Below are 17,333 nucleotides of genomic sequence, written 5' to 3'. Positions count from 1 at the left end.
TTTTGGTATTCCAGCCTACCTGTTTCTATTTAGTACTTCACTATTACAGTAGAGCTTGGTGCAATGCTATGCACAGGGCAGCCATTTAATAAATGTTCATTCGATAAATTAATATCATCATCCCTCTATCAAACCTGTAGGCAAATAGAAAGGAACACCATGCTGGTAGCATAGTTGCATTTAGAAATGTCACTATTGGTAATCTCACTTTATTAGTTATATACAAATCAGAAATTCCAAAAAATGATTTGGAATAACCAGCTAACCATTTTAGGGAGAAAATACAGATGGATGAAAAGTTTCAACTTTAAAAATAAAGCATTAAAGGAAGAAAAAGAGAGGCGCTTGTTGGAGGAATTTCCAGATAAAGATGGCAGATTGAACACAGATGTATGCTTTCATTCCTTCCTGAAATCCTACTAAATGACAGTAAAGGAATTTAGTTTTCTTTTTTTTTAAGGAAGACTGGCCCTGAGCTACCATCCATGCCCATCTTCCTCTATTTTATGTGGAACGCCCACCACAGCATGGCTTGACAAGCGGTATACAGGTCCTCACCTGGAATCTGAACTGGCAAACCCTGGGCTACCAAAGCAGGGCATGCAAACTTGACCTGTGTGCCACCAGGCCAGCCCCGAGGAATTTAGTTTTCATTTTTTAAGGCATAAACTAACAAGGATAAGAATAGAAAAAGAGAAAATAGCAATAGAATTTCACAAGGTAGAAAACAGATAGACAAGTGGTAGCTGATTTAATAGACTGGAGAAAACTGAATCTGACAAGGACAGCAGGAAAGCTAACACCAGCCCATTTTACATCCCACTTTCTATCAGTGGACCCCCAATAAGATCAGGAAGTGAGGACATCAGAGACATCCGGAAATAGGGACGAAAGGGCACCTAAAATAAGGTCAACGGTAAAGTCTGTCTAAGAGGCACTTAGACCCTACATCTCCACTGCAACTCCTGGCAGCCCAGCCCCCAACCTGACCAAAGAGAGGTGGTTTGTCCTCTGGAGACGATAGAACAATGGATCTCTGGACCAGGAGTCAACAGACACAGTTCAGAGCAGGGCTACAGTTCCAAAACCGGAGGGCGGGAGCGGGGGATTTAGGGGTAAATAAAAATGTGTAAACTTGAATACCGAATGCTGAAACATGCCTCCCCCTACCCGGGAGTTTTCTACGCGACTCAGGACCTAGAACAAGGATAGTCTGACTTACAGATGACAAGCAACTCTGATAGGCCTAAGAGTAAAGACCGAAAGATACTGACATGAGAGGGTTCCCCAACACTCGGCCCAACCAGATCTTAATGGGAATCTAAAAGTCAGTTAAATGCCTCTCACGCTCTCAGAGCTTCGAATCACCTTTTTAGTCCCTGTTCTAAATGTGAGCAGATAACCAAGGACTGATTACCAGCTATCCGAAGAAACCTCCAACACAGAAGAAGGAAATCAAAATATACAAATAAAGAGCAACATGGAATCACAATGATGTTTAAAGTCACAACATTAATATCTTTAACAGTAGAGAGGAGATAATGCTATATCCACACAACAAGAAGAGAATATTAACAAAAAGAACATTCAGAGAATGGTATTAGAAATTAAAAATACAGTAGCAGAAATGAAAACTCAATAGAAAAGAAAGAATTTAAAGTTGAAAAAAAGTCTCAAAAGTCGAGCAAAGAGACAATGTGATGGAAAACAGGGGAAAGATAAGAAAATCAGAGAAGCAGTCCTGGAGGTCAAACTCCAAATAAAGCAGCTCCAAAGAAAATCAAGGGGAGGATCTAACCAACAAAAATTTTCTGAGAACTAAAAGACAAGAGCTCCCAAACTGAAAGGGCTAACCAAGTGCTCATGTCCAACCTGGAATTCTATATCCCGACGAACTATCTATGGAGTGTGAACGGGAAAACGACACATTCAATAGGCAGTGGCCAGAAATAACTCACCTCCCGTACACTGTTTTAAAAAGATGCTAGAGGATGTGCTCCAACAAAAGCAGGGAGTAAATCAAGAAAGAGAATACAATAAGAGGGAGACCCAATATCACAGAAAGTGTAAAAGACAGATGATAACGAGGGAAAATCCTAGGATGACTGCAAAAAAGCTTTTGAACAGGAAAGGAAGGGGCTATTTATATCTGCCCAGATTTCTTTCTCAAAATACCGAATTTTATGTAAATGCCAAAAGAGTTAAAAGAAAACTCCACAACGACAGACAAACAAACACACACAAAGATAAAGAGAACAGACTGGTGGTTACCAAAGGGGGAGGGATGGGAGGAGCGCACACAGGTCCGGTGACGGATGGAAACCAGACTTTGGCTGGTGAACGTGATGCAGTCTACACAGAAGGTGAAATATAATGATGTATACTTGAAATTTACACAATGTTGCAAACCACTGTGACCTCAACCAAATAAGATTTTTCAAAAATTTTTTAAAAAAGAAACCTCCACAAACTTTTAAATTAAGAAAAAAAATAAGTAAAAGAAAAGAAAGGAGGAGGGACGAGCAACAGCAGCAGCAGGCACTGTGGTATACCAAGGTTCTATGTTGATAAAATATCCAGAGTTGTTCTGAATAAGGGACTACCCTATCAGCTCCGTGCTTCCACAATTACCAACTTTAGGTTACAACATGATATTTGACAATGACTGCCTTCAATTCTCCTGATCAGAAAAATGTTTAACAGAAATGAAAGAACAAAGGTCAATGAGAGAGATGCAACTGTCTTCTTTTGATAAATGCTGCCTCTTCTTAATCAAGGACTAGGGGTAGTTTGTCAATAGTCATTTAACTGCTTTATTACCCAATTTATAGGCTTTCCCCAAAGTCCAGTTAAGCAATCCAGTAAAGGCAAATGGAATTTTAAAATGCGGTCACCAATAAAGAAGCAAACAAAAACAAAACCACCACCCTTCCAAACTATTTGGCCAAGTTCTCTCAAAGAGCTTCCAGGAGACCCTTTAACACTCTGAAATTTGACAAAAATCATAGAAGATTTCATAGGAAATCAGAGCACAGAACGTAGCTCTAGAAAATACTATATTGCCACACTGATACCTCACCAGTCATCCCACTAAGTGGAAAATGAGAAGAAAAAAAGTTAGAGTGGTACAGATTTCGAAGGCTTGTCCCATCTGGTCTAGCTGAAAGAAAAGACCACAATTAATGTACTCAGAATCATTTAGAATAAAATCTTTCCTTAAATATAGCTTCAAAAATGTCAAACCAATACAATCCTAAAATACCAACTATTTTTAGTCTTTTCTTGTTTTAATTGACCAATGCAATTGGATTCCATTAACAGCTAATTTTCGTCAAATTTAATTCTAACAAACTCATTTAAGTTAAAAGATCATAAAGAAAGAATAAAACACTATATTTTTGCATTCCTACAATTCAAAAGTAACAGGAGCAAATTTTTTCAGGCTGTGAACAAACATGCCATACTTCAGACTAAAAGCATATTTTATTTCAAAATTGGGAGCAAAAATAATGCTAGAGAAGAAATGACTTCCAAGCCTTGAATTCAGTGGCATTAACATTGATGACAATCCCACTCATTTCAAAGGCACGTCCCAGAGTGTTTATATTATGAAAAATGGGTCTGGAATGTCATCTTCAGTAAAATTTTAAATTGTTTAATCTGAGGTTTTGCTAGATTTGTAACAGCTGCACTTGTGTTTACAACTGTAATAAGGTCTTTACAGCATGGCAGTCCTTGACACATTCTTTAGATCTGGTTGGTACAAACATGTTGTACTGATCAATGGAAATGAGTTTAGTATCTCTCTACAGCTACAAGTTTAGTCAGGATAAAGTTTTGTTTTGGATTAACATTGTACAACAAACGCATCATGGACCTTCAAAAGTTTTATGGTATTGGTTACAGAAGGATAGGACAAAAACTTCCATTCATATACAAACATTTGGAAAATGACTCAATTTGTGTTTGTGGAATTCAAATTTTGTTTGGGGAAAAAGATATGCATATCAAATACACTGTGGATCTAATTTGTTTGTTGGCATTCATTGAGGGTCTCAGGGCACGTTACCAAACAGAAATTGGTTAGGCAGTATTCAAAAATTACATTTCTTGTAATGCCTCTATTTATACAGTAGAAAGATGCAACGAAAAAGCCTGCCAAAGACTTGCTTAAGAATATTTTGATAGGAAGCGTCAGCAACCCTTGGACATGGGGCTGCTGGTGCAATGAAAAGAGCACCAGACAAGAGTCAGTTTCCCGGGGTAAGAGTCAACAGCTTTGCCACTAACCTCAGTTTCCTTCTCTGTAAACATTTCAAAGAGAAATTATTGAAGGTGAATATTTTCTGCTAAAAGCAGTTGAGTCTTGGTAAGTAGAAACGCTTTCTTTTAGTAACTGAAGAGAGTATCATGCCATAATAATTAAGACATATTTAAAAGTTGCACAAACAGAAGTAACCCCAGAAGTCCTTCAGCAGCTATCCTCGTTTTGGGAAATCTCTCAGGAACCCCCAATCCTGGTCTAAATTAATTTTTTGGAAAAGGTTTCCCTTTCTTTTTTTTTTTAATGACTGTCTTACCTTGGCACATAGGGTTACTGTATGAATCACATACAATCTATATGAAAATAATTTGGAAAGTGCAAAACATATTTAACAGGGCTTGTGACCAAAGTAATGTTAGAAATGAACCAAGAAACCAAAGGAAGTACAAAGAAAAAATATCTATGCTTATAAAATCAATGAATTAAAAAAGTCAACAGAACAAAAGCTCTGATTTCCAAAGGGCATAACTATACTACTGTTCAGGAATAATAATCATAAACTTTTTTTTTACAAGTATGAAACTTTGAACTCACCAGAGAACATAGAATATTATAGTAATTTCCCAATAAGTATAATAAATCTGTTCTGAACTTCCCATTTTTTTCCCTAAGTGTTAGTTTGACAACTGAATTCATTTCAAAATGACTCAAAAGTCAGTAAATTAGACAAAAGTCATAAATTCAGATGCCCACAATGGGTAAGTGAAATGAGTAAAACAATCAAACGGGCTTGAGGCAACTGAAAGACAAAGCACTACCCAAAGAAGACAGCCAGAACTCAGCTCCTGCCAAAGCAGAAGGAAGATTTAGTGCTGTCTGATTGACTTTCATCTAAAACACGGCTGAAAAGATGGATTTTTTAAGGTGAAATTGCTTAGTGTTTAAATGTTAGTAAACAACAAAAAAATCTTAAAACCACGCAAGCCATACAAAACATATCTGCCAGGCAGATATGGTCTCTGCTTTACCATCTCTACTATGTTCGTTTTATAAAAATCTATTTGTAATACCATTACAAGGTTGAAAACAATTTTGGTGACTTTTTTTAATGCTTCCATTATACTATGATTCCTGTTCATGAATCAACAGGTTTGTTTTTTCTTATGAAAATTATTACCTTAATTGTGTCAAGCAAGAGAAATTATCTGGCCAATGGCAAACGGAAGACACTAAGCAATTCTTGTTTTACCAAATACCCAAGGATGCCATGACACCCTTCTCCCCAGTCTATCCTGGAAGATAAGCTTGGCCAGAGCAGGAACCAAGTCTGTTTTGTTCACTGTTACATCCCCAGCACCCAGCACAGTGCCTGATACATAACAGGCAGGTGTGACTGAGTTTAACAGTGCTCTCCACATCTGGGGGCAACTGAGTACTCCCAGCTCCTTGGTAGTGAGGCTGGCCATATGACTAAGTTCTGACCAAAGGAATGAGGGCATAAGTGATGTGTGCTACTTCCAGGCCTGGCCCCTGAAACACCCTGTCTTCTACCTTCTCCCCCAGTACACAAGGCTGGAAGCGAAGGCCTCTGAGTCAGTGCAGCTAGGAAACGGAAGGAGGCCAGATCCAGGAGATTGCATGAAATCTGCACCAAGGAAAACTGCATAAAAAAGACATCTATCATACAGGAGACTGTGACATCAGCAAAAATTAGCACTTGTATTATGTTAAGCCACTGAGATTTAGGAATTTGTTATCACAACCAGCATTTACTTTGACTAACAGAGTGTTCAATATTTGTTAAATGAATGCCAAGATAAATAAATAGATGCCTCAGCCAACTAAGAATCTAGGCTTCCAAAGTTCAAAGATTCCTGTCCCTCAGAGTTGGCTGACAAATGCGAAAGTAACGACCTTGAGCCCTATTACGGACACACCGGCTTGCATTCTAAAATAAATGACAATTGTGGAGAACAACCCCAGAATCACAGCAAAGGCAGTCAAAGTTAAATTCGAATAGAATCTCCAAGTATGTAAGTGTACCTCAATGGGGGCAGAAAAAGCGTGTGACAAAAACTAGTATCCATTCATGATAAAAACTCATCAAATCAAGAATACAGGGAAACTTCCTCGACCTGACAAAAGGTATCTACAAAAAACCTAGCGCTCACATTACACTTCACGATGAAAGAGAGAATACTCAGAAAACTCAGGACTGTTCGGCCATCCATTCTCCTAACCTGATCTACAGATTCAATGCCATCTCAGTCAAACTCTCAGGAGGGGTTTTGGAGATATGGAGAAGCTAATTCTAAAATGTAAATACAAATAACCTAGAATAGTCAAATAACTTTGAAAAGAATGAAGTTGCAGGACTCACACTACTTGATTTCAAGACTTATTAAAAGGATGCACTAATCAAAGCATACAACATGTATATAGATCAATAGAACAGAAAAAAGAGTTCAGAAATAGAGTCACAAATACATTGTATGATTTTTGACAAAGTTCCAAGGCAATTCAATAGGGAAAGAATACTCTTTTCAAGAAATAGTGCTGGAACCATTGGAAAGCCATATGTAAAAAAATTAACCTCAGGGGCCGGCCTGGTGGTGCAGCAGTTAAGTGTGCACGTTCTGCTTCTGGGTGGCCCGGGGTTTGCTAGTTCAGATACCGGGTGCAGACGTGGCACTGCTTGGCAAAAGCCATGCTGTGGTAGGCGTCCCACATATAAAGTAGAGGAAGATGGGCATGGATGTTAGCTCATGGCCAGTCTTCCTTAGCAAAAAGAGGATTGGCAGTAGTTAGCTCAGGGCTAATCTTCCTCAAAAAAAAAAAAACAAAATTAACCTGAATCCTTTCCTCATACAATACATAAAAATGAACTCAAAATGGATCACAGACCCAAAACGTAAGAGCTAAAAACTATAAAATCTCTAAAAGAATACATAGGAGAAAGTCTTAGCAACCTTGGGTTAGGCAAAGAATTCTTAAATAGGACACAAAAAGCACAAACTCAAAGTAAAATAATCAATAAACTGGCTTTCATCAAAATTAAAACTTCTTGCTCTTCAAAAGATACCATTATGAAAATGAAAAGGGAAGCCACAGACTGAGAAAAAAACATTCGTGAATCATGTATTTGACAAAGGACTTGCATTAGAGAAATGCAATTTAAAACTACTAGGAGATATCACTACATACCCACTAGAATGTCTAAAATTAAAAAGACCAACCATACCGAGTACTGGAGAGGATATGACGCAACTGGAAACTCTCCTACCCTGCGGGTGGGAACACAAAATGGTACAATCGCTTTTGAAAATAGTTTCGGAATTTCTTAAAAAGTTAAACTTTCATCTACCCTGCAATCTTGCCCTTCCACTCCTAGATTTTTACCCAAGAGAAATGAAAGCATATGTTCATACAAAGAGTTGTATATAAATATTCATAAGTTTTATGTGCATAGAAAAAACTATCTTGAAAGATAAACTGTGCTATATCCAAACAATGAACTAATACTCAGCAATAAAAAGAAATGAACTGTTAATACACGCCACAGCATGGCCAACTCGCAAAACAATTGTGCTAAGTGAAAAAAGACAAAAGAGTACATACTGTCGATTCCATTTGTACAAAATTTTAGAAAATGTAACTAATTTATAATAATAGAAAGCAGATTAATGATTGCCCGGGAAAGAGGGGCAGGGTGGAGTGGAATAAGAAGGAGGATGACATAAGGGTACCAGGAAATTTGTGGGGGTGATATACGTGTTCGTTACCTTAGTTGTGGTGACGGTTTCAAGGGACATATTCATATTCACATACAATTTGATGTGTTTTGACATATGTGCAGCTAACTGTATATCAATAATACCTCAATTAAAATGTTTTTAAAAATAACTAATGTAAATTCAGCTAGTCATAGCCACTGTGGCCACAGAACAATGTAACCAAAGATGGTTCTGCTCAAGCATAAGAATATTTTCAAAGACTTATCCCATTTTCACCATTTTGTCTCAAGAAGATAATTCTTTAAAAACTCAAATTATTTTAAAATTAAACAAATTAGACAAATTATTTTAAAACTAAAAGGACTTAGTACAGTGTTAGGCATACATTAGATGTGTACAGCACACACTTGTGGAACTAAATGGAGATACCAGAAATTTTCATGTAATGAAATAAATTTCTGGCTTTTAATACCTCCAAAGGAATGTCACTACCAAAATTCAAGACATTTTCCACTGCACTTATCTTAACTTATAACTAGTTTTAAAATAAAATCAATCTTATTACAGCATTTCATATAAAAACGTTTTTATGTTTGTTATTGCTAAAATTGGCTGCATAGTTTCAAAAAAAATACTGATTCGTCAAAATACTTAGTAACCAAAACTTTCATTAGCTTTGCCAATTGTTTTTAGTGTAATGACCAAGAAATCCAATAACACGGACCAGAATCAGAAACAGGAGATTCTTCTGAGTGCCAAATAGTGCAGAAAATACTATTTGATAAATAAAATGTCTTGCTTTTACACCACTAATACAGGCTTACTCACTCTCAAGGCCTATAATTACAGATACGTAGCTAACATAGCTAACAGCTTCAAATAAAAGCAGAAATTAGATCTCACTAGAAATTGGACATGTCCAAATATACATTCTAATAGCCTTTTATTACAAACTCCCATCTGCAGGGATAGGCTAAGGAATCATCATAATCCATGCTGGACAAGGTCATGTTTGGGTACCCCAAGTTCAGAAAGCCAGGGCTAAGAACAAATGATTCCTTCAGGAAAGTGTAAGTCTTTTTTTTTTTTTTTTTTTTTTTTTTTTTTAAAGATTTTATTTTTTCCTTTTTCTCCCCAAAGCCCCCCAGTACATAGTTGTATATTCTTCGTTGTGGGTCCTTCTAGTTGTGGCATGTGGGACGCTGCCTCAGCGTGGTCTGATGAGCAGTGCCATGTCCGCGCCCAGGATTCGAACCAACGAAACACTGGGCCGCCTGCAGTGGAGCGCGCGAACTTAACCACTCGGCCACGGGGCCAGCCCCAGGAAAGTGTAAGTCTTACCAATTAATCAGAGTGTGTGATCTGCATGCATTGTGTACACCACATACACTAGGAATTATTCTAGGATGCTGCTGATTTCTAGTCACTGAAACCCAGCTCCTCATCAAGAGACAGGCTAAATTATGCTGTGTTAACTTTCTGCTCATGCTCTATGTTCAACGTATGCGTGGGTGGGGGAAGGCAGGAGAGGGGTTGCCCACTCATGGATCCACGATGATGGGTGCTCTGACATCTCAGCACCTGGCCCCCATAATCAGAAGGTCATGAATCTACTACTAAATGTTTCTACCTGGAAGTACCTGCTTAAAACCTACTGGCTAGAACTATCACATGGCCCTACCTAGCTGCAAGTGAACTGGGAAAGGTTAGGGAGGATAGAGATATTTAGTAAGCAATTAATGTGTCTGCCACACCAATCAAATCTGCTAAAAAAATAAAAGGAGTTTATCGGTTCAAGGAACTGGCAGGCCTAAAGATAGGCCAGACTTCACAGTTGATTCATCTCTCTGTCCTGCTCCCCTCATGAGAGCAAAATAGCTCAGTCATTACAGGAGTCACATTACACACCATACCACCCAAAAAGAGAGGATACACTTCTATTCTAACATCCCAAGTAAGAGACTTCATAAGATTCAGACTGCACTTGCTTAAGCTTATGCCATGCCCTAGCCAATGACTGTGACTGTGCAAATTTTATTGTCTAATTTTAAGAATGACTGTTTTAAGCCAATCAGAGTCCACCACAGAAGCTAGATGTGAGATCAATGCTCCCTGAAGTCTATACAATGGTGACTACTGAAAGAGAATCTAGGCCCTGTTAGAAAGGAGGAAAGGAGGAGAGGATGCTGGGTAGGCACCCAGCAAAGGCCAACAATCCTGAAGAAGCTGGCCAAGAGTTATGGAAATAAGGCAAACACACACAAGACAATAGTATGAGCTAGAATGAATAAGGACAGAGGAAACGCCATTATTCATAACCAGAAATGACCATCAAGGAATCAGAAGTTGAGAAGGAAATCTATGAGACCAGCACATGAATGTACAAAGCAGAATCAAAGAGACAGGGTTAGCGTTAAGTACAAGGATAATGGGATTGCTTTAAATAAACAACAAAACAACAATGAAAAGGAACCAGCCCCAGGAGGATGCTGGAAGTCATTAAGGCAAATAGCACCTCCAAATTCCTAAAACAGAAGCAAAACAGGTTAACAATTCTGCACCTTCAATCCTGACCAGGTAAGAGATCACAGAGCCAAATTCATATTCTTAGACAAGGCCTGCCCTGAACCATTTTGTGTGTGTGTGAAAAACAGCAGTCTCAAACTGTCTTACGGGTAGTCACCAGAGTACCAAATCCCAGATCTCAGATTCTGCTAAAAATAGATTAAATTTAAATAAAATGTGTGTATGACATATATATTGTCTATTACAAAATCAGCATTGGGCCTCTAGAGGAAAATGAAAAAAAACAATCCCAGAAATCTGAAAAATGAAAACCTGGGGGTAAAAGGTAATGAGAAGCATAATCAGACAGATGTCAAATCATGTCATCTGGGGGTCCTGCCCAGTGGACACCACAATGCTGACCATGGCTTAATTTCTTTCCCCTCCCTCTCCCCTCCTTACTCCCTAACTACACTTCCTGTGGTACCTGTATTGTTTCTAATTTTCAAAGGCTTAGGAAGGAATAAAGGAGATATAAAACCCAATTCATCACTATCCGAAAGCCTGACATATTCTCACCAAAACCTACCTTTTGTCACATAAGAATTGTCAGTAACTCTAGGTTTTACTCACAATTCAAGAAAATGAATAGGCTAAACACTCCCACCATTCACTATTTCTTGAGGAAGCTGGAAGCAAAGGTGATGGATCAGTCTGGGTCTAATCAGGACAGAGAAACCACACAGTAATTTGAATACGGTTTGAATATATTTATACAAATATAAAGAATATTCACTATAACAAAGAATGAGAGGAACAAGAGACTGGCTAGTCAGAAGTAAAGGGAACTAAATAATATAGGGATGGCAGAACTAAGGTTCACCCACTACTCCTCAGGCTAAGATACAGTGCCCAAGGACGAGCACGCTCTTTTCCTCCCAAAATGGGATCCAGACCACGTTGGAGAGGGCAGAGGCATGGCTCACTGAATGGCAGCGAAGTCACTGTGCGTGCTACCCCAGTAGAACCTGTTGGAAACCCACCCTGTAGGACACCATGACGAGCTGTTCACAAGTAGGTGTCTCACTAGAGGCACTCTGTCACAAAATCACCAGTGGAGGTGCTGGGGTAAACTGTTGGCAGCTGGGTGCTACTGGCACAGCACACGACAGGAACAGGTGCTGGAAGAGCCCCGAGCACCCAGGGGTCTGGCACTGTAGGAGAGGTGAGCACCCAGGAGACCCACGTTGAAGCTGCCGCACGCTAGAGGAGCCACTCCAGCTGCAGGAGCTGGGCACTGGGGAAGCAGTGTGGGCTGCAAGAGCTGGAGAGCCTCGCCTTGACATAACACAAAGTACCACACTGGTCTACTACGTGGACAACAGGGTGCTGACTGGACCTGAGGAACAAGAAGTAGAAGTACTTCAGATGCCTCCGTAAGACACATGCCAACAAATGGATGGAAGACAGACCCCACAAATTCATGGGCTCCCAATCTCAGTGAACTTCCTGGGGTTTAATCATTTGGAACAGAAGTTAGCAAACTTCTGTAAAGGTCCACAGAGTAAATATTCTGGCTTTAGGGCAATATATTGTCTCTTTTTTGCCCCCAAACACTCGAAAATATAAAAAACATTCTTACCTCACAGGTCACACAAAAACAGACAGCTAGCCAGATTTGGCCTACAGGTCATAGTTTGCTGATTCCTGGTCTGGTGCATGTTGAGATAGCCTCCAGATGAATATAAGTTTTCCACAGTGCACCATCTACCAGGCAAAGAAGCACAACACTGGGGTGGGCCTTTTTGAATTTTGGAGGCAACACATTCCACATTGGCATATGCTACTTTGACCCACCTATAGAGTCACATGTAAAGCTGCCTTGAGAGGAATCGGAGAAAGAGAAGGCTCTAGAGCTCAGATCTTTCAGGAATAAAGGTTTGATCACTCACCAGGTAAAAAAAACAACCATCTAAGGCTTCAGCAGAGGGCAGAGGAAATACAGAACAGGTAGTGGAAAGAAGCCATAAATGTCAATTACGGCCTTGTGGACAACTACAGGAACAAGGACTGTAGTAGTCTTTATATATGCTTATTATATGTATGTATTTATGTATGTTAGCAAATTTTCTTCTCTCTCATTCCCACTTTCATTTTATATACAAGTTGTTGGAAGTTAACTTTACAATTTAGTCTTCAGGCAACGGAATATTCAGTGGGACTATGGATGATTTTGAAAAGTAATACAGTCAGAAATAAATGGCTCTTGGGATTGTGCATCTGCTCATTTTGGGAAAGAGTAAAAACTTGTTTACTTGTAAGGACAGCTCTATCTTGTTAGGTAGCCAATGGGTCAAAAAAGAAATCACAAAGAAAATCAGAAAATATCTTGAACTGTATGAAAATGAAACACAACATATCAAAATTTGTGGGATGCTGCTTAAGCAGTGTTTAAACAGAAACTTCTAACTTTGAACAACTGCATTAGAAAAGAATAATGGTCTCAAATCAGTAACCTAAGATTCTACCTTAAGAAAGTAGAAAAAGAAGAGCAAATAAACGCATAGCAAGCAGATGGACAGATATAGTAAAGATTAGAGCGGGAATTGATTAAATAGGAAACAGAGAAATGGTAAAATCAATGAAAGAAAAAGTTCGTTATTTGAAAAAATAAACAAACTTAACAAACATTTAGCTACATTGATCAATGAAAAAAAGAGAGAAGACATAAATTGCCAAAATCAGAAAGGGAACAGGGGCCATAATTACTGACCCAATAGATATTGAAAATGAAACTCTTCAAAATAAAGCTGAAAAAGAAGGGCAACATTTGTACACTGAAAATTACAAAACACCGCTGAGAGAAATTAAAGATCCAAACAAACAGAAAGACATTTATGTTCATGTTAAGATGGCAGTTCCCCCCAAACAGATCTAGAGTTGATGCAGTTTCTCTCGAAATCCATCACAGCAGGTTTTTTGGAAAAAAATGACAAGCTAATACTAAAATTAATACAGAAATTAAAGAATCCAGAATAACCAAAACAATTATAAAAAAAAAAGAAAAACACTAGAAGACTTATATTGCCCAATTTCAAAATTTACTATAAAACTACCATATCAAGACAGCGTGGCGCTGGTATGAGAACAGGCATACAGATCCCTGAAGCAGAAATGAGAGTTTAGAAATAATTTATGGTCAAGTGATTTTTGACAAAAGTGTCAAGGCAATTAAGTGGGGGGAAAGGACAATTTTTTTTGCCAAAAATAGTCCTGGGACAACTGGACATCCACATACAAAAAGATGGGTGCAGACGTGTCTCTGCTCATCAAGCCATGCTGGGGCAGCATCCCACATACCACAACTAGAAGGACCCACAACTAAAAATACACAACTATGTACCAGGAGGCTTTAGGAGAAAAAGGAAAAATAAAATCTTTAAAAAAAAAAAAACAGCAAATCAAGTGTCTATCAACTGATGAAGGGATAAATGAAATGTGGTATATCCATACAACGGGATACTATTCAGAGACAAACTGAAACATACTACTGACACATGCTACAAATGGATGAATCTCAGAAACATTACACTAAGTGAAAGAAATCAGACACAGACAGCATTTGTTTATGAATCCATTTATATGAAATGTCCAGAAAAAGCTAATCTATAGAGAGAGAAAGCAAATCAATGGTTGCCTGAGGCTGAAACCCAGAGCTAGGATTAACTACAAACCTGGAAGTGCAAACTCGTTAGGGTGACACAAATGTTCTAAAATTGAATTGTGATTATCACTGCACAATTCCAAAATCTACTAAATTTACTAAGAATCACTTAATTCAGGGTATATAGTTTCATAAAGGTGATTTCCATACAAATCTGCTTTATTGTAACTAGAGAAAGGTATCAGGAAGATTATGGATGTTCCTATATTAGAGATCTCAACAAAGAAATGATTTCTACATACCCAGCAGTCTACAAAAAGCCTAAGAGAATGGACCAGATAACTTTGCGAGGTTTCTCCAAACTGAGTCCAAAAAAAGGTCTGATATTTAGTAAATAAAATGCTCAAGATTTGCATTATCTAATTTTTCTGATGAATTTTTAAGTTTTTCCTTCTTTCTACTACACTTTTATTAAAACACTGCAAACTCAATGTACTTCACCTACACGTGTTCTTTTTTTTTTTAAAGATTTTATTTTTTCCTTTTTATCCCCAAAGCCCCCCAGTACATAGTTGTATATTCTTCGTTGTGGGTCCTTCTAGTTGTGGCATGTGGGACACTGCCTCAGCGTGGTTTGATGAGCAGTGCCATTGTTCGAACCAACGAAACACTGGGCCGCCTGCAGCGGAGCACGCGAACCCAACCACTCGGCCACGGGGCCAGCCCCACGTGTTCTTTCATATTAAAAAGTCAATGATTCAGGATCCATAAACAATAACAGAGAATACACACACCCCAGCCTAAAATAAAATTTTATACTTCCATTTGGTGCTGATTTTGAGCTTTATTTGAGGTTCCACCACTACCAACCTTGGATCTGCCACACCTGAGATTTCTCTGATGCACTCTGGGGCCTAGGTACTCAACCCAACCTTCCACCAGCCAAGCTGGCCTCCCTGTAGCTGGTTTTCATAAATACAAAATTTGTATAATTGTTAGTGGAACTACCTGCTGAAATACGGAACTGGTTTAAAATACCATTTATTTTAAAACGTACATGCACAGTTTCGCATACATGAAGCAACACATCTTCCACACCCAGCCAATCAATCAAGGTAATGGTTTTCATCAGAGAACAGAACAAAAAATTCCAATATAGAGTTTGCCTTTCTTTTCCGGACTCTTATTAAAATGTTTTTCAAGAAATCAAGAGGAATATAACTCAATATTTAAAACAAGAATTAAAATGCATACTATACTAAAGTATAATTAGTTCAATTCTAAAGAAGCAGGATCTAACTTTGAGAAAAGAGGCCTTTGATAACCAGGGAAAGCAAATTCTTTTTTGATGAAGTCTTTCTTGTACACATGTATGAGTAATGTATATGAGTGCTTATTTCCACGTGAATCTGGCACAGTACATTAGATTGAAACATCAATTTGATTTAAGTTTAATGGACAAAGTCACAATGAACATGTTTTCTATCTAAGCTTATGTAATAAATGATCCCAACACATGGTATGAATTCTACCATTTGTAACAATCTTTCCTCCCCTCTTGAGGGGAGTAATGGAAAAATGCTCTGAGCTGCACATCAGTGAAGGTGAGTGACATCCACAAATAGCTGAAGTTGGGTGGCCCCAAAATGCCCTCCTTGTCACATCACAGTTAAGAGGCATTAAATGGGACACAGGTTAGTTACAATGAACCCCGGAGCCCCAGAGCTTTCCAACAGTTTCGGATTCGGAAAAAGCACAGACAACAGACAAGTCTCTGCTGGAAAACTCCTCGGCCTCTCTTCCTTAAAATTCTGGTCCCAAATTTCTCATGTTTCAAAAACCAAATCTTTTTCCTCCTCCAGACCTCTAGCCCATACAACATGACCACAGGGGGTTCACGGTTGTAAACGCACCCATGTTAAAAAAAAAAAAAAAAAAGCAAACAAATAAACACCACCCCAAAAAAATCTCTCAAGGGCTTTGGACGGGATTTCGCCTGGCGTTCAAAGAAAGCGTCGCGGGGAGACGCTCGCCCATCCGCACCCTCCACCCCGGGAAGAAGGAACCTGGAGGGCTGGGCTTCAACAGCCGCGCCCTGAGGCGGCGGGGGCGGGAGCGCGGCCAGCTCTGGAGGGGACGGGCGAGACGAAGCGAGCTTCTCCAGCTCCTCCGGGCCCGGGCCGAGGAAGCGCTTCGCTCCTGGCCTCTTAAGAAGACGTAGCTGCCTGCGCTCCACGAACCAGAAGAACCAAAACGCCCAGCGCCAGCGCCCGCGCCCAGCTCTCCGGGGCCCCCTGCCGCGTGACCCTCCGCCAGCTCCACCCCCGAGGCCGGCCCCGCCCCACCTCCGTCCTCAGCTCCTACCCGCGGCGGGGCCTCGCTCGCCCACCTAGAGGCGCGGGGCGCGGAGCCGTTCTCGCGAGTCTTCCCGCCCCGCCCCCACCGCCGTCCCCGGGCTGACGTGTCGACCAGACCCCGGGGAAGCGGCCGCCCGCGCGCTCCTTCTGCGGCCTCTCTCTTACCGGGTGGTCCGCGCCAGAGCTGCTTCAGCAGTTTGGGCGGTGGCGGAAAGGGCGCCACCGCCGGGGTTCTGTGGCTTGAAAATCTGGCTTTGCCTCGTATTGCTTTTCTGTTTTGTTTCGACTTTTGGAATTTTCCCGCAGTCGCTCGGCAGTGGAGGCGCGCGCGCGCACGTGGCCGCAGTGCACCCTGGGGCCAGGCGGGCTGCCCCGCGCCCCGTGGCGGCGCGGGAAAATCCGGGCGAATCCGCGGCGCGCGGGGAGGGCGGGGCCGGCGGGCGGCTCCGGGCGGGGCGTCCCGACCGCGCGGGGTCGGGGGAGAAGGCCCGGCTGTTTAATCCGTCTGTTGACCAGTTGTTTCGAGATTTGGACTTTTTTTTTTTTTTTTTAAGAAAAATTGAGTGTTTGTCGCGGGGGTGAGACCTAAGCCGGGCCTGGAATAGGAATTTCCCGCTGCGGTGGCGCGAGCGGCGCGTGTCCCGCGGTGTGCGGGCGGTGGTCTCCCCGGTTCAGCGCGCTGCGCGCACCGCTTCGTTCACTGGAAAGCGGCGTGTGCTATAAGCCTCTATTCGTGTCGATAGTACTAGCTTGTCTTGGTGGGGGGTTTTTAATTCTTACACTTCGTAGTGAATGAAGGTTTTTCATAG

The 17,333-nt window shown here is 40.4% G+C and overlaps 1 protein-coding gene across 11 annotated transcripts in view; it reads right to left on the bottom strand.

Moving 5' to 3' along the window:
• Positions 1-16,938, bottom strand: part of FANCC (FA complementation group C) — a 244,233-nt gene extending 227,295 nt beyond the window's left edge. Inside the window, exons 1-2 of one of the 11 annotated variants that reach the window (XM_070249074.1) lie at positions 16,690-16,873; positions 7,506-7,548 (exon numbers count right to left, since the gene is read on the bottom strand). The gene's annotated coding sequence lies outside the window, so the exon portion shown is untranslated. Of the gene's footprint in view, positions 1-7,505; positions 7,549-12,145; positions 12,271-16,531; positions 16,607-16,689 lie in introns of those variants that run through there. The other 10 variants (XM_070249073.1, XM_070249075.1, XM_023627664.2 and 7 more) reach the window with 10 other exon arrangements.
• Between the last annotated feature and the right edge of the window lie 395 nt (positions 16,939-17,333).

This window comes from Equus caballus, chromosome 23 (genome assembly GCF_041296265.1).
Source record: "Equus caballus isolate H_3958 breed thoroughbred chromosome 23, TB-T2T, whole genome shotgun sequence".
Taxonomy (NCBI): Eukaryota; Metazoa; Chordata; class Mammalia; order Perissodactyla; family Equidae; genus Equus; species Equus caballus.
Note: the sequence above shows the minus strand (reverse complement) of the source record. Positions and strands in the feature narration are given on the sequence as shown.